This window comes from Macaca mulatta, chromosome 3, assembly GCF_049350105.2.
Source record: "Macaca mulatta isolate MMU2019108-1 chromosome 3, T2T-MMU8v2.0, whole genome shotgun sequence".
NCBI lineage: Eukaryota > Metazoa > Chordata > Mammalia > Primates > Cercopithecidae > Macaca > Macaca mulatta.
In genome coordinates, this window is record NC_133408.1 from 15284814 (window position 1) to 15309950 (window position 25137).

Sequence of the window (25137 nt, forward strand, 5' to 3'; positions counted from 1 at the left end):
TACTTCTTTAATGGGAAAAAAACCACAATTTTTATAATGTAAAACACACAAAATCTTACATGAGCCCCCATTTCCTGACAGCAAGGTGACAAGCACAGCGTTATCTGTGGGTTGGATGCTGCGTAGCTGTGAATATCTGCATCACTCTTCCTGCACACCACCCACCCATATACCCGTGTCGTGGCTGAGATATTCATTAATAGGTCGTACAAAATAAAGCTCACCAAATGATGGCAACCTAGGATTCCAGTAAATTCCTCCATAGGAGGCTTTTGTGGAAAGATGTACCCTAAGTGTTACCCAACATGGGCTCACTAACCCCTGACTTCTAAAAATTATCCAGTGAAGTGTCTCAAGTAGGAGGAGCAACCGCTTAGAGCAGCAGTCAGCGAATTATGACTTGTGGGCAAACGGACTCACCACCAGTTTTTGTACAGTTAGGAGTTAAGAAGTTATGAGTTAATAAAATAAAGACTTACGTTTTGGGCATGTTGGGTTTGAAGTAACTGTGTGGCATCTAGGTGTTTTACATTTTTGCATTCTTATATAAATACCTACATAATATCCTCAATTGTGCCTCTTGGATCTCAAACCCTAAAATGTTTACTAGATGCACACCCCACCCCCACAACCACTCTAACTTGGCATTTGGTTATTTGGAGTTGAAACACCTGTACCTTAGCCAAACACTCATAACAGTTGTCAAACAGTAGTGCCTTCTTTGAAAACCAATAAAAAAATAAAAAGTAATATTACCTACATGTAAGACCCTGTAAGGGGGAGAAAGTAATTCTCTTATATTACCAAGGAGGCTGATCACTTTTGAGAGTAATTTGAAATTTTATATTGAAAAGCCTTCACTATATGCAAATTTATTTACCAATCAATTCCACTTTTTGGAATTTATTCTAAGGAAATAATTCTGTATGTACATGAAGATTTAGCTACAAGGATGTTCACTGAAGCATTCACTATGGAGTTGAAAAATTGGAACCAGCCTCAATGTCCAGCAGTAAGGAATTTGTTGAACAAATTATGGAACATCTATTTGATGTAATATTATGCATTCATAACACATGCATTATTGATGGACATGCAAAGATGTTCATGATAGGGTGTCAAGTAAAACAAAATAGGTTACAACAATTATACAATATGAGTCTATTTTTTATGATTATTAATATACGGTAAAACCATGAAAAAATATAAACAAAAATGCTAACAGTGGTTACCTCTATGTGACAAGATTGTGGATAATTTTTATTTTTCTCCTTTTCTGCTCATCTGGACTTTTGAATTTTTATGCAATGAACATACATTATTTATGCCCCCACTCCCTTTCCACTGCCAAATCCCCAGAAGTAAACTAAAAGCTGATGAAAATACAGTCTTACTGACATGTCTTACAGCATTTCTCAGAAGTGTTGTACAAATATTGTTTGGAATTAATTTTCATCTAGATTGAAGTGAAAGATCTAACTTTATCCCTCCCCTCCCCACACAAGGCTAACCAACTGATCCAGCTCCATGGACTAATCCTTTCCAAACATTTCATGTACATGACTCTCTCCCATTCTGCATATTTCAAATGTACCAAATGCTGGGCACACTGGCTCATACCTATAGTTTTAGCTACTCAGGAAGCTGAGGCAGGAGGATTGCTTGAGGCCAGGAGTTCAAGACCAGCCTGAGCAACATAGTGAGACCCCATCTCCACAAACAAACAAGCAAAATGTGCCAGAAAGCACCATGTTTCCGTCACCTATCGCTGCAAAACAATATACTCCAACATAATACTCATACCTAATACTCATAATACCCATACTCATACTCAAAAAATACACTCATTGCTACAAAACAGTATACTCTACCAATATACTCAAAATTTAGTGGCTTAAGACAGTTATCATTTTTTATTATTCGCTCCAGATGTTGCAACCTGGGAAGAGTTCAATGGGGAGAGCTTGTCTTGCTCCACGTGGTATCAACTTGGGTAGATTGGCCAGCTAGAGCTGGCTGGAATGGCTCAACCTGGGTAATCAGCTGGGGCCTCGGCTGACACTGTTGTCCAGTGGGAAGTGGGTAGTTCCTTGATTCTCCCGCTGTGGCCTCTTCACATGGTGAGTGTGGGCTTTCCTCCTGGCATGACATCTCAGGGTAGCTGGACTTCTTACGTGGCAGCTGGCTTCCCCCAGAGGACAAAAGCAGATGCTGTTGGGCCTTTGAAAGATGTTGGGCTGGGCACAGTGGCTCACATTTATAATCCCTGCACTTTGGAAGGCTGTCAGGGGAGGATCACTTGAGCCTAGGAGTTTAAGACCAGCCTGGGCAACATGGTGAAATCCCGTCTCTACAAAAAATACAAAAGTTAGCTGGGTGGGGTGACATGAGCCTATAGTCCCAATTACTCAACGGGCTGAGGTGGGAGGATCACTTGAGCCCAGGCTGGGGAGGCTGCAGTGAGCTCTCATCGTGCCACTGCACTCCAGCCTGAACAACACAGCAAGATGTTGACTCTAAAAATGAAAAAGCAAAAAAAAAAAAAAGATGTAGATCTAGAATTGGCCCAGGAACACTTTTGCCACATACTTGACTCATTAAAGCAGACCCAGGCAAGGCCAAATTTAAAGGCAGTGAGTACTGGGAGGTGCAATTCACTGGGAATCACCAGAAGAGCATTCTCCCACACTCAGCATTTACAGGAATATGTTAGCAGATTCTCTGGATATGCAGACTGATGGACTACCAATGTATCAGTCACAGTAATTTATATTCCCTCTACTGGATTTCTCAAATTCGGCAATACCTATAAAAGGACAGTTTGTTATATATTTTACTGCTAATTTGCACCTCTCATTTGACAGGGTGCATGACTGATCTGTTGAAACATCTTAAAAGACTACTTTTATATATGCCAGTCAGTGACATAACTGTCATTAAAATATCAACATCTACTTATGATTCCCTTAGAAAGAGCTAATAGCAGCAATAAATTTGAGTTCAAATATTGCTTCAGAGCCAGACTTCTCTGGTGAGATTCAAATTAGTCTATGTATTTTGGATGCAAGTTCAAAAACCATTTCCAGCCAGATCAGTGTCTATCCCAAATTGGCAGGAATGACCAGAGTAACCCACAGACATTCAGCTGAAGTCACTCTGGCTATAGAGGGCAGGTGGGGTGTTGCCCGATAGGGAAAGGGGAATGTGGGAATTGGGGTTCAGGGACAGCAGTGAAACCTCTTGACCTCCCCACTCCGCCCACCACAGCACCCATCTGCATCATCTTTCTTAGGACCAAAATTGTGTTCCTCGGTTCTCTCTGCTCTCTTCTGTCTTTTCTGCCTCTCCCTGTCTGCTGGTGATAAGGTTTGGCTGTGTCCCCACCCAAATCGCATCTTGAATTGTAACTCCCACAATTCCCAAGTGTCATGGGACGAACCTGGTGGGAGATGATTTAATTGTGGGGGTGGGTCTTTCCTGCACTGCTCTCATAATAGTGAATGAGCCTTATGAGATGTGACCTTTTAAAAACTGGGAGTTGCCATGCACAAGCTCTCTCTCTTTTTGCCTGCCGCCATCCATGTAAGATGTGACTTGCTCCTCCTTGCCTTCTGCCATGATTGTGAGGCCTCTGCAGCCACGTGGAACTGTGAGTCCAATTAAACCTTTTCTTTTATAAATTGCCCAGTCTCAGGTATGTCTTTATCAGTGTGGAAACAGACTAATACAGCTGGTAATTGACAAAGTATTATACAACTCAAGTCTTTCTGGGATTAAGACAATATGAGCTGTACACTCTAACTGTCCATCCCTAAGTTCTTTGCATGCCTTCCACTACTCCTGCTGGAGTTTTCCTCTTTCCTCATACCCAAACCCCTGAAAGAAGAACCTGCACTCATGTTTCTTCCACCTTACTTCCCACTCAGTTGTTAGCCTACCCTGTCTCCACCTCCCCCTTCCCCAGAGAGGTTCAGGCAAAGCTTACCCATGACCACCACCCTTAAATCCCCAGTAGATTCTCATCAGCCCATGTGGCTTAACTTCCCTGCAGCTAGAACACCATTGATCCTTCCATCCATTCTTGGCACATGCTTTTTTTTGCTTGGTTTTTAGAACACCTCTGTTCTCTTCCTCTCTTTCCATCCAGCCCCTGTCTGTCTCCTACATGGGCTCTGTCCCTCTGCCCACACCTTGCATGTGGGTGTGCCCATCTGCCTGTGCTTGGCCTTCCTTTGACTTATAAATTCATTCTAGGCCAAAAGTTCTTAATCTTGAGTCCAGGACTTCATTAAACCCATGATTTGAGAACCAGAAACCATATGAAGATTTTTGAGTGTGTTATTGTTCTGAGGAGAAAGCCAAAGCTTTCAAAAGATTCCTCCAGGGTGCTGTTACCTACACAAGGACAACCCATTGTCTTAGGCCATGTCACCTGCTGTCCTGGCTTCATCTCAACCCCACAGGCTGAAGATTTGTTAATAGTCATTTCCAATCTGTATGTCTTTCCTACACCCCAGTCCTGTGTGTGGGTTAGGCCTGTGAATACTTTTCTAAAACTCCTTCTGAGCCACTGAAGTCCCAGGCTGCTGGTGACTCAGAGGTGCTCAAAAACTCTGCTGCAAAAAGCAAGTGTCATAATATTATTCTCTACCCTGGGTTAATTATAGTGATTTTTCTCTATTCAAGGCAGCTAGAAAATCCTCTATGGTATGCAAGGATCCAGGTTGCTGGGATCTGGGTGCATCTTGCATTTATTGTCTTCCCACTAGCTTTGGTTTTCCTTTTATAGGTTGGCCTAGTCATCTCACAGTTACTTCAAACCCAACATGTCCAAAACCTAAGTCTTTATTGTATTTTTTGAGACAGGATCTTGCTCTGCCACCTGGGCAGAAGGACAATGGCATGATCACAACTCACTGCAGCCTCAACCTCCTGGGCTCAAGTGATCTTCCTGCCTCAGCATCCTGAGTAGCTGGGACTACAAGCACATGCCACCATACCCAGATAATTTTTGTATTTTTTTGTAAAGACTGGGTCTCTCCATGTTGCCCAGGCAGGTCTAGAACTCCTGGGCTCAAGCAATCTACCTGCCTCAGCCTCCCAGATTGCTGGGACTACAGGCGTGGCCAACCTGTCTTTAAACCCTAAACCCTTGCTCTTTTTTCCTCTCTTACCAAAGCTCCCAAGCTAGAAAATGATCTCCTTTCTTCACCCCATAATCAATCAATGGCCACGTCCATTAATGCTACTCCTCTTACGTCACTCCTGGGCCTGTATCTTTCTGTCATCTTCACCACTGTTGCCTTGGTTTAAGTCAGGAGCTGACCAACTTTCTCTATAAAGGGCCAAATAGTAAATATTTTAGGCTTTACAGGCCATATGGTCTCTGTTGCAGCTACTCAGTTCCATCATTTTAGTGCAAAACAGCTCTAAATAATGTGTAAATAAATAAGAGTGGCTGAGTTCCAATAAAACTATGTATGAATACTGAAAGTTGAATTTTATATAATTTTTACATAACATGACACATTCTTCTTCTTTTGATTTTGTTCAACCCACTAAAATATGTAAAATGCATTCTTAGTTTGTAGACCTACGGAAACAGATGACAGGCCAGATTTGGACCACAGGTTGCAGTTGGGCAACTCCTACTTTAAGGCATAACAACTCCTGCTTGAAATGATCTTCCTTCTGCTGGGGTTTTCCCCTCTGATCACGCGCTGTGGTGCTGCTACAGTCATCTTCCTAAGAAAAAAGCTGGGAGCGCCTCTCCCCAGCTTCAAATCCCCCAGCAGTCCCCATTACCCTGAGAGGAAGTGATATGGTTTGGCTGTGTCCCCACCCAAATCCCACCCTAAATTTTAATAATCCCCATGTGTCAAGGGCAGAACCAGGTGAAGATAATTGAATCATGGGGGCGGTTTCCCCCATACTGTTATCGAAGCAGTGAATAAGTTTCACAAGATCTGATGGTTTTATAAATGAGAGCTCCCCTGCACAAGCTTTCTTGCCCACCGCCATGTGAGAAGTCCCTTTGCTGTTCCTTCATCTTCTGCCATGATCGTGAGGCCTCCCCAGCCATGTGGAACTGTGAGTCCATTAAGTCTCTTTTCTTTATAAATTACCCAGTCTCAGGTATGTCTTTATTAGCAGCATGAAACAGACTAATACAGTAAAGGTCTCAACCTCGGCACTATTGATATATGGGGCTGAATGATTCTTTGTTGTAGGGGCTGTTCTGTGCGTTTAGAATTCTTAGCAGAATCCCTGACCTGACCTTCACCTATTAGATGCCAGTAGCATCCCCAGCTCCCTGGGAGCGATAGTCAAAGACGTCTTTAAGCACAGCGAAATCATCCCTGGGTGACAGCCTCTGCCCTAAGAGTGGAGTCCAAGCCCCCTCCCCGGCTCTGCCTCCCTCCCCACATTGCCTGTTGTGCCCCTTGCTTCAGCCGTGCTAAGCCTCCTGCAGTCTCCCAGGCCTGCCAGGCTCTTCACAGTTCTGTGTTTTTGCTCATCAGTCCCTTCCAGGAATGCCCTCCGCATCCTGTCACTGGGTAAATGCCCTCTTACCTTTCTTTCTTTCTTTTTTTTTTTTTTTTTTTTGAGATGGAGTCTCGCTCTTGTCATCCAGGCTGTAGTGAAGTGGAGTGATCTCAGCTCACTGCAACCTCCACTTCCCAGGTTCAAGCGATTCTTCTGCCTCAAACTCCCAAGTAGCCGGGATTACAGGTGTGCACCACCACACCCAGCTAATTTTTATATTTTCAGTAGAGACAGGGTTTCACCATATTGACCAGACTGGTCTCGAACTCCAGACCTCATGATCCACCTGCCTTGGCCTCCCAAAGTGCTGGGATTACAGGTGTGAGCCACCATGCCCGCCCTCACCTTTCAACATCATTGTACCCATGTCTTGTGTGTCTCCCCAGACACGGAGAACTGAGTTTTCCCCCACTGTGTTTTCATGGTCACCCCTATGTATTTCTGTCGAAGCACCTAAAATGCCTTTGAACCCTTGCGTGAGTGTTTGTCTCCCGTCCTAAACTGCAAGGCTTTTGGGAGCTTGGGCTGTTCCTGATTCCCCTGTGGAGCCTCAGCATGTGGTTGAATAATTATGTGGGTAAACTGAGGCTCAGAAAGTCAATGTCTCTATTGGTGGAGCCTAAGACCAAGAACTTCCATGCTGAGCCCAGGCTAGATGGTAAGTAAGTCTCCTGACCCCAGACTCTCTGCCATGTGTACCAACCCCCCAGGCCTTGGCTGATGGTTTAGGTGTCTGAAAACTTGGCTCTTACAAATAAAAAGGAACCATTTCCAGGTGAGAAGGACCAGCTGGGGAAGACACTCTGGACAGATGTTGCTGCATCCTATGCTTATGAGTCCCCTATTAAAGCTCTGGAATTTGCTAGCTCTGCCAGTGTGTGAGGTCAGAGTGGCTTACAGTGAGATGGATAGGCGTCTGTACAAACCTAGCCTGAGGTAACCTAAAGGCAGAACGACAGTGGCCTCTCCCTGGAGGCTGAGAAAACCAACGCTAGTGGGAATTCCGACAGTAAATGCAAGATCCACCCAGATCCCAGCAACCTAGATCCTTGCGTGCCACAGAGGATTTTCTAGCTGCCTTGAATAGAGAAAAATCACTATAATTAACCCAGGCTGGAGAATAATATTATGACACTTGCTTTTTGCAGCAGAGTGTTTGAGCACTTCCGAGTCACTAGCAGCCTGAGACTTCAGCAGCTCAGAAGGAGTTTTAGAAAAGCTTTCATAGGCCTAAGACGTCATGCATCTGGTTTTTATTTCAGAAACCTTAGTAAGTCATGGAGGTCACTGAGAGGATTATAAAAGCAAAGGCAAGAAGTTGAAAAGCAAGCCAGACCTTCTGAAGGCTGCAAACAGTCCTGCTTTGCTTGTCAGAGGAGGCAATGCTGCAGGCAGCAGACATCTGGACACTTGCTCCATCCAACACCCCAAGCCCTTGGTTTGGACACGGTGGTTGGTACCTGAGTGTTCAGCCATCTGGACCTCATTCAGAAAGCTTCCTCGGCCCTCTTCTCTGGCTTTCATCAAATGAATCAAGACGCTCTGCCTCTTCCCACACTTCCCTCCCACACACACAAACCACCATCAATCTGTGACCCTGTCAGGGAGCAGAGGAGGTCAGGGCCACCTTCTCCCATCCCCTCGACCCCCATTTAAAACACACAGGAAGAATCATTTGGGAGGAGTAGACCCGAATGCCTGGCAGCCGGAAAGTAGGCTGTGATCATCTCCCCAACCATCCGCTTTACAGAGGAGGAGCCTGGGGACAGACACTGAAGCACCTGTCCAGGAAAGGCCACTGGCCTGAATATGGCTGGATGAGCTCTAAGGCTCTGCTCTCTCCCAAATATCCAGCAATAGAGGATGGGTCCCCTAAAATGTGGTATTCCACCCCCCAACCCCCCACCCCCATGCTATGCTGTGCAGCCTCTGAGAGAATGCAGACCTCTCGAAGGGGTGCCACAGAACAATCTTGGAGGCGCACTGCTAAGTGAATAAAGGCAAGGTATGGAACAGTGACCACGTGGGTGAAAAATGGAGCAAACATATATATTTGCTTGGATGCTATTGTGTGTTGAATTGTATCTCTCAAAAAGATATGTCCAAGTCCTAACCCCCAGTGCCTGTGAATGTGGCCTTCTTTGGAAATCGTATCTTCGCTGAGGGAAGCAAGTTGTGGATCTCAAAATGAGATCAGCCTGGATGGAGGATGGGCCTAAACCCACTGATGAGTATCCTTATAAGAGAAAGGAGAGGGAGGTTTGAGACACAGGTACATAGAAGCAGCCATGTGAAAACAGAGGAAGAGATAGGAGTGAGGCTGCCACAAGCCAAGGAACTCCTGGAGCGACCAGAAGCTGGAAGAGGCAAGGAAGGATGTTCCCCCAGAGCCCTCAGAGGGAGTGTGGCTCTGCCAACACCTGGTTTGGGGGCTTCTGGCCTCTGCAACTGTGAGAGAATAAATTCGTGTTGTTTTAAGCCACCAAGTTTGTGATACTTTGTTGCAGCAGCCTAGGAAACAAATCCAGATGCCCAGAATATTTTGGGAAGTAAATTTAGATTTTACTGAATAGCAGACCCTTATTTTTAAAAATCAATAATCAATAGTACTTATACACTAGTAATAAATAATTAGAAAATAAATATTTTAAACTATACCATTGATGATAGGATCAAATATATTAAACACATGGGAATAAATATAACGAAAGATATATAAGACCTCCACATAGAAAAACATAAAATATTATTAAGAAGGTCTAAATCAATGAAGGTATATGTTATGTTGTAGACTGGAAGACTCAATAGTGTAAAGATATCCATTCTCCCCAAATGAATTAATTCAATTAAGGTGTAGATTAAATGCAACCCAAAATCAAAATCTAGGTAGATATTTGTGAAAATTGATAAGCTGATTCTAAAATGTGCACAGAAGTTCAAAAGTTTAAGAATAGTCAAGACAACCTTGAAGAACAAGAATGAAGACTTACCCTGGGGACTTGCCCTCCTGTCAATCAAGACTTATTATTAACCTACAGTAATTAAGGTAGCACGTTACTGGCACAGAGACAAATCGAATGATGGAACATCCAGGAACAGAATCACATATATATAAACACTTGTTTTTGATTTATAAAAAAAGATCTGGCCAGGTGCGGTGGCTCAAGCCTGTAATCCCAACACTTTGGGAGGACAAGGCGGGCAGATCACCTGAGGTCAGGAGTTCGAGACCAGCCCAGTCAACATGGTGAAACCGCATCTCTACTAAAAATACAAAAATTAGCTAGGCATGGTGGCAGGCACCTATAATCCCAGCTACTCGGGAGGCCGAGGCAGAACTGCTTGAACCCACAAGGTGGAGGTTGCAGTGAGCCGAGACTGTGCCATTGCACTCAAGCCTGGGCAACAAGAGAGAAAATTTATCTTAAAAAAAAAAAAAAAAAAAAAAAAAATCCACACCTCAGAACAGAGGAGAAATGGGAGATTTTCCACAAATGATTCCAAGTCAACTGGTTATTCCTAAGGAAAAATATTTCTCTTGCCAGCTACCTCGCATCATACACAGAAATCAATTCCATGTCAATTGTAGACCTAAATGTGAACACCAAAGCAATAACAATCCTAGAAATACAACAGGGAAATGTCTTCCTGAGCTAGGAATAAGCAAAATTTTCTTAAACGAGACACTTAAAACAATAACCACAGTGGAAAATACTGATTTACTGGATTTCACAAAAAGTTATATTCATCAATAAACACTCTTAAGAGAGTGGAAAAGAGGCTGAGGTGGGAGGATTGCTTGAGCTCAGGAGTTCAAAACCAGCCTGGGAAACATAGTGAGACCCTGTCTCAACAAAAGAGAATGGAAAGTCACAGCGTGGGATAAGACGTAAGGAAGGACTTATATAAAGAACCCTTCTAATTAAACAAAAGCAAAAAGACAATCCAAAGGAAAATGATGGGTAAGAAAATGGATCAGGCACTTCATAAAAGAGGCTACCTAATAAACATAATGACAAACAAGAAGGTGTTGAGCCACACTATTCAGCAGACAAATGCAAATTAAAACCATAAGAAAAACCATCCTTACCCATCAGAAAAGCTACATTTAAAAAGACTGACACTATCATTTATTGAAGGATATGGAGCAACTGGAACTCTCATATGCTACTAGAAGGGAAAAACTGTATACCCCTTTGGAAAACTGGTAGCATCTACTAAAATCACACCTGTATATAGGTTTACCGAAAGACATGAGCAAGAATGTTCATAGCTGCATTATAAGTGAAAGCTCAAAGATGAAACAACCCAAATATCCATTAGCAAGTGAATGAATAAACAAATTGTGATATATTCATATATGGAATACTTAAGTGAATGAATGAATCACTGCTCTAAGCCAAAACGTGACATAGGGGGAAGGATGCCAGACTCAAAACAAGGCAAATACGTTATGTTCAGACACTAATCTGTGGTGTTAGGAGTCATGGGAGAAGGAAGGGGTAGAGATCACAGAGGGGAGGTGGGGAGGAAGGCTGAAGATAATGATAAGATTCCGTTTTTTCACCTGGGTTGTGGTTACATGAGTGTATTGATTTTATGGCGATTCATTGAATTGTACAATTATGATATGCTTTGTTCTGAATGTTTGTTGACCCCAAAATTCAGATGGTAATGCCTAAGCCTAATCCCCAGTGTGATAGAATTAACAAGTATAACCTTTGGGAGGTAACTAGGTCATGAGGGTGGGGCCCTCATCAATGGGATTACTGTCCTTATAAAGGACTAAAGAGAACAGAGTTTTCCCCTTCCACCATGTGAGGACACAACTAGAAAGCACCCTCTATGAGCAAGGCAGCAGGCCCTCACCAGACACAGAATCTGCTGGTACCTTGATCTTGGACTTTTCAGTCTCCAAAACTGTGAGAAATAAATCTGTTATTTGTAAATGTATTAGTCCGTTTTCACACTGCTATAAAGAATACCTGAGACTGGGTAATTTATAAAGAAAGGAGGTTTAATTAACTCATAGTTCTGCACAGCTGGGGAGGCCTCAGGAAACTTACAATCATAGTGGAAGGTGAAGGAGAAGCAAGTACCTTCTTCACAAGGCAGCAGGAAAAGAGAGCAAAGGAGGAACTGCCAAACACTTACAAAACCATCAGATCTTGTGGGAACTCACCCACCAGATCAAGAACAGCATGGGAGAAACTGTCCCCATGATCCAATCACCTCCCACCCGGTCCCTCCCTTGACAGATGGGGATTACAATTCAAGATGAGATTTGGGTGGGGACACAGAGCCAAACCATATCAATAAGCCACTCCAGCCATCTGGGTATTTTGTTGTAGCAGCCCAAGCAGGCTGGGACATGATAAATATGTGTATAAGGTGCGTAAGAAATGTGTATGTTGCTTCACTATTCCCAACATCTACCTATTTATTGAAATGTGTGCGTTGGGTCACTGTGCCTCTGTATCTACTTGTTTATAGAAATGTGTGTTGGGTCACTATGCCTAACTGAGGGGGAACTGAGGTTAGACATTGAGGGGGAAAACTCAGTCTGGTTTTCCTCTTCTCTCACACCACAACCACCAACACAGAATACTTCTTTTTTTTTTTTTTTTTTTTTTTTGAGACGGAGTCTCGATCTGCCACCCAGGCTGGAGTGCAGTGGCCCGATCTCAGCTCACTGCAAGCTCCGCCTCCCGGGTTCCCGCCATTCTCCTGTCTCAGCCTCCCGAGTAGCTGGGACTACAGACGCCCGCCACCGCGCCCGGCTAGTTTTTTGTATTTTTTTAGTAGAGACGGGGTTTCACCGTGTTAGCCAGGATGGTCTCGATCTCCTGACCTCGTGATCCGCCCGTCTCGGCCTCCCAAAGTGCTGGGATTACAGGCTTGAGCCACCGCACCCGGCCAGAAGACTTCTTCAATCAAATGTGTGTGGGTTTTTCCCCACACACCAAGGAAGCAATCCATTCTGCAGCAGACACCAGCTGGGTGTCCTCCAGTTCAGTTGCGATGCCATCTACCTGGAGCTAGCATCAGATCCCACAGGGTGAGGGCTCAGTCCCACAAGGCCGCCCTCTGCTTCCGGGGCAATCACAAGCCCTGGGTTATTTTGCCTGTGCTTTTTGATCCACCGGCTATAAATTGGAGTTCCATGACCCCCTCCTTGGGTTTGATTAATTTGCTAGAACTGCTTACAGAACTCAGGGAAACACTTACCTTTACCAGTGTATTACCAAGGATACTTTAAAATATATAAACAAACAGACAGATGAAGGATACATAAGGCGAGATCTGGAAAGATCCCAAGCACAGCCGCTTCTGTCCCAGCGGAGCTGGGGTGTGCTACCCTCCCAGCACGTGTTCCTGAGGGCTGTCAGCCGCTCGGTAAAGTACGAATCCATCAGTTTATCTTTATCCAAGGCCCAGCTGATAAGAATCCAGGAATAGGGCCTCGTGAGTGGAAGGAGCAGGGGAAAGTACTATTTTTAAATAAGCCCAGGAGGGAGAATTCAGGCTCAGATGGATGATCAACCAGAGGCCTCTGGCCAGCTGACAGGCAGCATGGTAGCTTCAGGCACGTGAGGACAATGGAAAAGGAATATCCAAGAGCCTAGAAGATAGGATCAGCCGGTTTCCTGGTATGGCCAAGTGACTGCCCAATCTGGGATGTTTCAGTCTCACTCCTCCTGGGCCCATCTGCGAAGGTCATTAGAGAATTGGCTTTATTGACAATCCCACCTGAGCTGGTGGTGCCTGCCTCTACAGGTGACCGGCATGACACCCAGCTCAGCTCAGCCCCAGAGGAGGAGCTTTGAACCTGCAGCTCAGCCCTTCCCCACTCTTGAGCACCAGAGGAAGGGCTAGTCAAGGGGGTCCAGTGGTTCCGAGAATAATGGTAGCCTGGGAACCTGGATCCCAGTCTCCAGTCCACACCAGTTTCCCAGTAGCTGTCATTACCTCCTGGAGACCTGCTGAGCCCCCTGAGTGTCCCATCTACCTTCTGCCTGTCATTGCACTCTGCTTGGCCAGCCTGTGCCAGCCTGGCTGCGCCTCCTGCATGCCCATCAGCTGGGCTGGATCACCATGCATCTGCCTCACCTCTTTGATTTCTAGGCATGGCTTACAATTTTTTTTTTTTTTTTTTGAGATGGGGTCTCACACTGTTGCCCAGGCTGGACTGCTGTGGCACGATCTCAGATCAATGCAACCTCTGCCTCCCAGGTTCAAGCAATTCGCCTGCCTCAGCCTCTTGAGTAGCTGGGATTATAGCCATGTACCACCATGCCTGGATAAATGTTGTATTTTTAGTAGAGATGCGGTTTCACCATGTTGGCCAGGCTGGTCTTGAACTCTTGACCTCAAGTGATTCTCCTGCCTCAGCCTCCCAAAGTGCTGGGATTACAGGCCTGAGCCACCATGCCTGGCTCTAGGCATGTCTCTTTACCCCAGAGCTCCATGTGGTCAAGAGGAAAACTGCTGTTAGCAAATGTACCTAGATTCTGCTGTGAGCCAGGCACTGTTGTAAGCACTTTACCTGTGTGATCACATGACCCCACAACAAACGTAGACGACATGTACCACATATTAGCATTCCTATTTTACAGATAAGAAACTGAGGCACAGAGAGGGTAAGAAACTTGGTCAAGGGCACACAGCTAGTATGTGTAGTACCAGAATTCACACTCGAAACCCTTGTGCTATGCTGAATCAGGCAATAAGGAGGCTGAGTAGTTCAGCACAGTGAGGCACTTGCAAGACAGGGGAGTGATCACATACAGCAAGAAAGACAGAAGACTTCCTATGGTGAAGAAGGCATGATGCTTCCATTCTGACCTTTGCTGCCAGCCGGCGTGAACACAGCAGGAACTCAGCCTCTCTGCGTCAGGCTGGGACTCCAGTGATGGCAGGAAAAAGAGAAGCCTCTGTTGAGGAAAGAAGCCTTGTTATCAGAGCCACCTGGCTACATGCTGGGCTTTGAAGCTGCTTCCCAGCAAAGTTCTGTCGTGGGCCAGGCCCTGCGGAGACCACGGCCAAAGGTCCCCGCAGAGGTAAGAGAGAGCCAGCCCTGCTACAGCGCCAAAGCCAGTCTTGTGATCTTGTCATCTCCTCCTCTTCCTCCTCCTTTTCCACCATCACCACCTTCTGCTTCCTTTTTGTTACCTGATCTTGCCCCTCACTGGAATGTAAGCTCTGGTGGTCCACAGGCTTCCTCAGGTTGATTTTCCTTTGCTGCATCCCAAGCACCTGGAACCATGGTAAGATACGGCAGAAGTGCAATAGGTATTTATTAGATATACACATGGGAATGAATGAATGCAATAACATGCGCTCTTTCAGTCGAATAGAGTCAAGTGAACTGGTCATTCTCTAAATTTGCTTTGCAGCCTTTGTGGGCCTGCTCTGTGCCTAGGAGGCCAGTTCCTCTGGCCTGCACTGCTCAGGCCCTGTGGCTGGTGGCTGCCTGTGCACCAGCAGTCAACAGGAAGACGAGCAGAGAGGGTGGGGACCAGTTTTACCCATCCCTTAAAAGCTGCTCGCTGGGCTCAGACGACTCCACTTCTTCCCTCCTTCCTTGGGGCCTAGGTGGGGGAGGGCAGTCATCCCCCTATGGCTGGCTGGCGTCTGAGAGCCTCACCATCCCCTGTCAGTTCCTTATCCCCACCCATGGCTCAGGAAACCGCTTTCATCAACGTCTCTTCATCTGCATGGTTTGGGATGAACTGCTTCTTGTTTGAATCCTGTTTGATACATTAGCAACCCTCCTTTTGTGTGTTTATGATTTGGATCTCTTTTCTGTATATACAAATTTGGCATGCACTCAATTTTTTCTTTCTTCACTTATTTATTTACTTTAAAAATGTTTTTAAAATAGTGGCTCTTTTTATTTTTACATTTTCCTCAAGTACTGACCTAACAATTGAAAATATCTCATATCTGCATTGTGGGGTGTGTGAGTCTGTGTGTGTCTGTCTGTGTGTGTGTGTGTGTGTGTACAGGTGCGCATGACATTAAGAGAAAACTTTTTTTTTTTTTAATTTTACTTTAAGTTCTGGGATACATGTGCAGAACGTGCAGGTTTGTTACACAGGTATACATGTGCCATGGTGGTTTGCTGCACCCATCAACCCGTCATCTAGGTTTTAAGCCCTGCATGCAAGGGAAAACTTTTGACTGTATAAAATTTAGAAATGTTTAAACAACAAACAGCATCTTAAACAAAACAACAAAGTCTTTAAAAATTACAAAATAAGCAAAAAAGTGGTTGCAAAATATCGACTCCCCTAAATCAATCTATGAATTGAGGGCTAATCTAATAACAACATTATGATGTTTGAGTGGGGAATTGTTAAGGGGTTTTTCCCCTCAACTTTTTAAAACCCATCAAAATGTATTCTGGTAAATATGAAATTACTTGAACAAATGTCTAATAGCGGTTGCCAGCATATGGAAATGGTCTTTGTTGTTCTAAACATCTTTATTCACTGGTAGTTTAAGTAATAGTGGACCTTCCATTTAAATTAAAATACAGTATTTTGCTGGGCATGGTGGCTCATGCCTGTAATCCCAGCACTTTGGGAGGCCAACATGGGTGGATTGCTTGAGGTCAGGAGTTTGATACCAGCCTGGGCAACATGGCAAATCCCCATCTCTACTAAAAATACAAAAATAATCCGGGCATAGTGGTGCACACCTGTAGTCCCAGTTACTCAGGAGGTTGGGCTTGAGAATCTCTGGAACCCAGAAAGCGGAGGCTGCAGTGAGCCGAGATTGTGCCCCTGCCCTCCAACCTAGGCAACAGAGAGAGACTGTCTCAAAAACAAAACAAGATTTCTATGGCCTAATTGTAGAGAGTTCAACAACATGAAAAATAATGTATTGGTAAGTGTTATATAAAGTAAACCTTTATTTGAAAAATACTATCTTAGGCCGGGCGCGGTGGCTCAAGCCTGTAATCCCAGCACTTTGGGAGGCCGAGACGGGCGGATCACGAGTTCAGGAGATCGAGACCATCCTGGCTAACACGGTGAAACCCCGTCTCTACTAAAAATACAAAAAAAATTAGCCGGGCGAGGTGGCGGGCGCCTGTACTCCCAGCTACTCGGGAGGCTGAGGCAGGAGAATGGCGTGAACCCGGGAGGCGGGGCTTGCAGTGAGCTGAGATCCGGCCACTGCACTCCAGCCTGGGCAATAGAGCTAGACTCCGTCTCAAAAAAAAAAAAAAAAGAAAAGAAAAATACTATCTTAAAGGCCAGGTGTAGTGGCTTGCGCCTGTAATCCCAGCACTTTGGGGTGCAGAGGAGGGTGGATCACGTGAGGTCAGGAGTTCAAGACCAGCCTGACCAACATGGAGAAACCCTGTCTCTACTAAAAATACAAAAAATTAGCCGGGCATGGTGGCTCATGCCTGTAATCCCAGCTACTCGGGAGGCTGAGGCAGGAGAATCACTTGAACCCGGAAGGCAGAGGTTGCCGTGAGCCGAGATCATGCCACTGCACTCCAGCCTGAGCATCAGGAGCGAAACTCCGTCAAAACAAACAAACAAACAAAAACAAACAAACAAACAAAAGCCTGTCTTAAAATTATAATGCTATGTCTACTTGAATAAGAGCAATGGTAGCATCCATTGAATAAGAGCAGCTGAACTAAAAAGAGATACATCAAAATCACTTTAAAGAGACAGCACAGGCGGATGTCCTGCTGTGGTTGTGAGTGTTCAGGGACCCCTGCTGTGAGAGCTGAGTGGAATCTGCAGGTGACCCAGATCCCTGAGCCTCATAGCACCGTCCTCCTCCTTCCTGGAGAACCTGATGGTTCAGAGGACCCCTAGTAGTTCTGGGCCTCTGTGGGTTGTGCTTGGAATAGCAGGAACAAAAAGGCCACTTGGGAAAGGTGAGACTTGAACTTGACATTAGCCAGGACTTTACTGCTGCGATCTTTTTTTTTTTTTTTTTCTTAGCAAGTTGAGTTTTCTCTCAGTCAACAGAACTGCCATCCAATTTTCTTGTACTGTTTCCTCAAGGAAGGGAATCTCCTTTTGATAGAAGAAAGTGGTTCTTTCTCATTCTTTGTCCATGTCTTGGGCCATCTTCTTGTAGAGGTTGTGAATCTGATGTGTGTAATTCACATTTCTACACACGCTGGGAAGTTTCTTCTTAATTTCCAAGCAGCGTATTTCCTCCTCAGTCATTTTCTCTGCCATTGCATTACATGTTCTGGATGTAATTTAGGCAGTATTTGAAGCTTCAGCTAAAGCTTCTATATCTCATTTTCAAGCTGTGAATTTTCACACTGCCCAAATGCTTCAGTTTGGGACCTTTTTATTTGTCCTGCAAGCTCTTCATTCATTTTTATTTTCCTCGCACTATTTTATGTATAGTTCTTGTTCTTTTCCTTCAGGCCTTTCAAAGGACACATTTAAATCAAATCATCAACGTGACTCTTCAGATTAACTTCTGACTCCCAGATGGGTGGTCTTCAGCATGGTTCAGCCAAAGATTCCAACGGGCTCATTTTATCATTCACAGTAGCTTTCATTTGTGTGTTCAAGGGTTTCAGCATTTGTTCCTTATCTCAAATTCTTTGCTTCCGTGCTACAGTTTCTTGCTCAAGAAGTTCTGGACTTCACTGAAGACCAGTGTCTTCGGAAAGAAGTGTTTTCATTCAAACCGCCAGGTATCTCCTTCTGAAGTTGTTCTTTATGTATGCAGTGCTGAATTTCTGACGTGTATCATTTTCATTCTCTCTTAAGAGGTACAATTCTTGCAAGGCAAGTCTACTTGAAACAAATTTCCTCAGTCTTTGTCTGGGAAAGTCTTTCTTCCTCCTTCACTTTTGAAGGATAATTTTACTGGGTACAGATGCCTAAGTTGGTGTTTTTTTTTTTTTATGTCTTCTTTCAACTCTTTAAATAACTCTCTTCTTGCTTATATGGTTTCTGAAAAGACATCTGATGTAATTTTTATCTTTGTTCCTCTATAGGTAAGGTGCTTCCCTCCCCATCTGGCTTGCTTCAGGATTTTCTCTGTGTCTTTAATTTTCCGTAGTTTAAGCACGAGATGCCTGGGTGTAGAGCTCCGATCTTCTGCACATGGCTTTATGACTACCAGATTTCTGTGGTTTTAAAGTGGGAATTTTCCCACATACACCAAATCATGTCAGGAAATTCTAAATCAGAAAAATAAGAGGTTCCCTCAGCATCTATAAATATTCCCCTTTATGTGAACAAGTTCCCAGCCTTTTTTTTTTTTTTTTTTTTTTTTTTTTTTACTGGAAACCTGAGCCAAGGCACTCCACAGCCGTTCTGTCTATCCTTGGGCCCCACAAATAAACGCCTTGAATTATGTGGTGCTTTGGGTTTCAGCAGCAGGTTTCGTCCAAACTAAACATATGTGTGCACACATGCTTCTCAAGTGTCCTTCCTCGGGGAGACTGGTGGCCATGGAGAGAAGGTTGATGGTGCTGCCTGCATCAGGGCAAGGGTCAATGTGGCCGTGGGGATGGCTGTCCGCAGTCTCTGGACACGTGGGGAGGCTGCGTGCTCCAGCTGCGCGTCAGGGGGAGCAGGTATCAAGCAAGTTCATGTCTTCGTGTCTCACACGTCACGGAGCGGGGGCGGGGCATGCGGCCCAAGCACACAAAGCTCAGGGGCCAGGAAGGGGGTAACACCCTGGGCTAGAGCAATGTTTTGATTGACACCACGTGTGTGGGGGTCCAGGTCACACCATGAAAGATGGGGAGAGTCTCTGGCCTTGGAGTGACCCCATTAAGTTGGCCGGCGTCCGCCCAGGGTGCATGTGTCAGCTCCCCTGCACGGCGGAGTTCCGGCTTTCTCACTCCTCGGCTCCCCACCGCGTGGAAGGGAAGCCTTGGGCTGTCTGTGTCCACCCACCATCCTGTGCGGGGCCTGGCAGGCTCCTGGGCCAGGCCAGGGGGTACTTCTTTCAAGATCTGGAAGGGCCGTCTGTAGTTGAGTCCTGTGAACAATGGCAGGATGTCCTTTCAAGGTGCCCAGTGACAAGGGCCTCCACCCTCCGGAGAGTCCTGCAAGGAATGAAATCAAGACAAGTCTGTCAAGGGGAGGGGATCCAGGCCCCTGCCTGCTCCACTGCACTGCTCCACGTGCACACACTTATGTGTACATGCTCACACACTCACATGTGTACATTCACACACATACAGTTACACACATGTGCACTGACACATATGCATACACACACTCACATGTCCACACACTCATATGTGCACATGTACACACATGTGTACATTCACATGTTCACACTGATGTACACACACTCAGATGTGTATGTTCACACACATACACTCACACTTGTGTGTGCTCTCACACACCTGTACACTCATACATGTGCACGTTCACACACGTGTAGACACATGCATACACTAACACACTTGTATGCTCACCCACATGTATGCTCACACACTCATTTACTCTCACACATGTATGCTCACACATGTGTACATCACACACGTGTACACCTATACACATGTAGTCACATGTGTGTGCTAACACATGTGTACACACTCACATGTGTACACACATGTACACACATGTATGCTCACACACTCGCATGTGTACCCTCACATACATGTACACTAACATGCTCACATGTAGTCACACACTCATATTTCTATGCTTACACTCACATGTGTCCATGCTCACACACTCATATGTACTCACGTGTACAGTCAGCACATTTGTGTATACTTACATATGTATGCTCACACACATGTATGCTCATGTGTACACACACGTGTATGCTCACACACTTATGTGCATGCTCACACCTGTATATGCTTACACAAGTACACTCACGTGTGAATTCACTCTACATGCTCAGAACTTACACTTATACTCTTGCACATTTTCACACATATGTAGACACATTCATGGACACACAAACACACATTCATGGACACACAAACACGTGCACTTTCATGCTCACACACACTTTCACATGCGCATACATGCTCAAACACACACACTGTCACATATGTGCACACTCTCATGCTCACACGCATTTCACTCACACACACACACTGCGCTTCCCCGCTGGACACACGGCCCCACCTAAAGAGGTCATTGATTGTCTTGAACAAAGCCCTTCAAGTCAAACCTCTCCCTCTGCCCTGGCAGGACATAGAAGCCAGGCCAATCCACAGAGTGTAAGTCAGGGGAGACCCCCTCAGCGAGACCACTCTAATTTTCTCGAAGCCACCAGGAGGCCAGCTTGCAGGTGGGCTAGGGAATACCATCTGCTGGCTGGAATGGGCTTCAGTACCAACTCTGCCTAGCCGGGTGCCAAGGGCTGGGGGAGCTGCCAGTCTAGTGTAAGCCGGTGTGAAAGGGTTTCCCCGGGCAGCCCTCAAACAGTCGCCCCACCCACCCCCTGCTGCCTGCCTTGGTCCTCTTGCAGGTCTCTTGGCCACTGTCACCAAGGGATCAGCCTTTTTTCCCTCGAAGCCCATGTTCCTGGGATCCCAGACTTCCCAACGCTTTTCCTGCCTGTCCCAGTGTCTCAGCTGTGGCTCGTTGTTGTTTGGGAGATCGCAGAGGACGAATTAAACCATTCGTTACTCCTTCATTCTCTCTCTCATTCAATAAATAAACACTCACCCAGCACTCCTAGCAGCCAGCTCTGCTCTGGGAGCTGAGAATACAGCCACGTAATGTACGAAGCAGAGAGGGCTCTGCTCCCATAGAGTCGGTGTTTCAGTTGGGTTGAGTGGAGGAGCAAAACATCAATAAAAGAAGCACAGATGCCCATTCAGTATGATACTGGCTATGGGTTTGTCATAAATAGCTCTTATTGAGATATGTTCCATCAATACTTCTTATTGAGAATATTTGGCATGAAGGGATGTTGAATTTTATAGAAGGCTTTTCTGCATCTCTCGAGATAATCATGTGGTTTCTGTCATTGGTTCCGTTTATGTGGTGGATTACGTTTATTGATTTGCATACGTTGAACCAGCCTTGGAACCCAGGGGTAAAGCCGACTTGATCGTGGTAGATAAGCTTTTTGATGTGCTACTGGATTCAGTTTGCCAGTATTTTATTGATGATTGTGGCATCGATGTTCATCGGGGATATTGGCCTGAAATTTTCTTTGTGGTGTCTCTGCCAGGTTTTGATATCAGGATGATGCTGGCCTCATAAAATGAGTTAGGGAGGATTCCCTCTTTTTCGGGTTGTTTGGAATAGTTCCAGAAGGAATGGTACCAGCTCCTCTTTGTACCTCTGGCAGAATTTGGCTGTGAATCTGTCTGGTCCTGGGCTTTTTTCGGTTGGTAGGCTATTAATTACTCCCTCAGTTTCATTTGAGGGGATTTGACTTCTTCCTGGTTTAGTCTTGGGAGGGTGTATGTGTCAGGAATTTATCCATTTCTTCTAGATTTTCTAGTTTATTTGCGTAGAGGTGTTTATAGTATTCTCTGATGTTAGTTTGTATTTCTATGGGATCAGCGGTGATATCCCCTTTATCATTTTTTATTGTGTCTATTTGATTCTTCTCTCTTTTCTTCTTTATTAGTCTAACTAGTGGTCCATCTATTTTGCTCATCTTTTCAAAAAACAGCTCCTGGATTCATTGATTTTTTTTTAAGCGTTTTTCGTGTCTCTACCTCCTTCAGTTCTTCTCTGATCTTAGTTATTTCTTGTCTTCTGCTAGCTTTTGAATTTGTTCGCTCTTGCTTCTCTAGTTCTTTTAATTGTGATGTTAGGGTGTCAATTCTGGATCTTTCCCACTTTCTCACGTGGGCATTTAGCGCTATGAATTTCCCTCTTAACACTGTGTTCCAGAGATTCTAATATGTCGTCTCTTTGTTCTCATTGGTTTCAAAGGACTTCTTTGTTTTTTCCCTAATTTCATTATTTACCCAGTAGTCATTCAGGAGCAGGTTGTTTAATTTCCATGCAGTTGTGCAATTTTGAGTGAGTTTCTTAATCCTGAGTTATAATTTGATTGCATTGTGGTCTGAGAGACTGTTATGATTTCCGTTCTTTTGCATTTCCTGAGAAGTGTTTTACTTCCAATTATGTGGTTGATTTTAGAATACGTGCTATGTGGCGCTGAGAAGAATGTATATTCTGTTGATTTGGGGTGGAGAATTCTGTAGATGTCTATTAGGTCAGCTTGGTCCCGAGCTAAGTTCAAGTCCAGAATATCCTTGTTAATTTTCTGTCTCGTTGATCTGTCTAATATTGACAGTGGGGTGGTAAAGTCTCCTACTATTATTGTGTGGGAGAGTAAGTCTTTTTGTATGTCTCCAAGAACTTGTTTTATGAATCTGGGTGTTCCTGTATTGGGTGCATATATATTTAAGATAGTTAGCTCTTCTTGTTGCATTCATCCCTTTACCTTTGAAAATTGGCACAAAAGGATGCCCTCTCGCCCGAGCCCTGCTATTCATTTTCCCTGGCACACAGCCCCTCATGCTCAGGCTTGGACTGCTACATCTCGGTTCCCAGCCTCCCCGCGAAATCAACCCTTTCTCCTGATATTGTCATTGGGCCAGTTCAGGTTCTTGACTTCGCTGCTTAAGAGATTTTGAGAGCGAGTCAAAAGTGAAAGTGAGTAGTTTATTGCAAAGTGAAAAGCACACTCTGATAGCTGGGTCAGAGTGGGCTGCTCGAGATAATGAGACAGCGCCCACTGACACCAGGGAAGCTCCCTTTATGGGAGTCTTACATGATTATTCATGAAGGGGTGGGAATGGGCACTGTTGTTAAGCATGCTGTGGGAGGTCTCCTGGATGCCCATGCACTATTGCTGTGCACGCTAGCACATACATCCCATGTCTCATTAGCACCTTAAATCTCTACCCAGGGGTGTGTGTTTTAGCATTAAAATGAGCATGGTTCAGCTTAAGGACATTGATCGTGAACTTGTGCACCTGCACGGGCTGGGGGATTTTCCCTTTTGCCTGTGCTCCTCTCTGCTCCAGGATGTCCTAACCACGAGCCCCAGATGCAGTTTGTGCTCTGTCAGGTGGTTTGTTCTCTCCATCAGTTTGGCAAGTTTCCTGTTTCTTTTCAAGGAAGGCTATGACCACCCTCTCCAACCTACCTCCTGACACTCTGTCTTCCAGCTGCCCTAGTCACTAGGAGAGCAAAGCCTTTCCTCTAAACCCAACTGGATGCATCTCCCATACTCCAGAGTCCTTGCCCTGTGGGCCTACGAACTCCAACCAGACACCCGGGAGGTCTGGTCACTTTCTCACTCCTGTTGCCCAGTGACAGGCCCAGAATTTGTATAAAGGAAAGTCTTGGGGGCAACATCTCATTGGAAGCAGGCCTTGAAGCCATTGATTCACTATGATGGAGAAAATGTTGGTGGTTCATATCAAAGAAAGCTGGGGGAAGGGTGAAGACGGGTGCTAAGCCCCTTCCCAAGCTGCCCTTGGTGCTGTTATTGTGCGCTCTGCTACCCACCACCCCTAGACCGGGAGAAACTTAGGGCTGTGATGCCACATCACTTTGGAAACCCCAGCTCCTAACTCAGGCCAGGCTCCCAGTAAGCAAAGACATGAAGGATGAATGGATCTCAGAATTGCATTGGCATCCAGGCAAATGTGAAGAGAAGGAAATTGTCCTCATATTCATGCACGTCCTTATATTCCAAACTATAGTCCATCCTAAAGCTCTGAGATTCATTGCCGTAGACGCCAACTCTAGGCCCTGCGGCCCACTAGGTATCGCTGGATTCTCAGAAGACATTTTATGTCACACAAATCTACTGCATGCGCAAAAGCACTTCAATCACTCCCATTCCAACTAGACAGGAATTGTTCTCAAGCCACTCATATCTTCTGCCACAGAGAATCTTTTCTGAAGCTTTCTTTATAAAATAAGATTTAAACTCTCCTGTGTCTTTGGGGTGTATGTGTAGGGGGAGAATGGGAAGGCACACGAGAAATGGTCGTGGATAAGAGCGTGATTTGACCAGGAATACTTCAGTGATGAAGCATCACGTGTCAGAGGGTCAGGGACATTTTGCTGAGTTATTTCAGTATGCATTCAGCCTCTCTGAGCTGAGACTAAATTTGCAGGACAGATCCAGTCAAAAGCCCAGAGTAAAGTGCAGACTCTCAAAATGTGAGCAGGACACATTTAGCTTCTTTATGAGGGCTATTGCTAAAGCTCGATCACGTCAAGCAATCGATTTTGAATTATCCACTCTAATCCAATTAAATAAACTTATGTAGCTTGCGAGATACCCTGTTAGGTACTAGGGAGGGATGCTGAAGTCCCTGCCCTTGAAGGACTCATAACTGGGTTGAGAGTGAGATGCCCCACAGCAAGCTCTAATGCAAGACAAATTAAGCAAAAAAAGGGCACCCCTGGGAATTACTAGAAGCATACAGATGACCCAGGTGGACTTCATGGAGGTGGTGGTACTTGAGCTGACCTCTGAAGGAAGGTGAGATCATGCTCAGGTGAAGGTGTGGTGGAGAATGCTGCAGATAGAACCAGCCTGTGAAGTAAGGACCCATGCCGATGGATGTTCCATTGTGAAGGTGCAAGATGGGCGGGTCAATTGTTTGGGGAGGGAGGGTGGAAA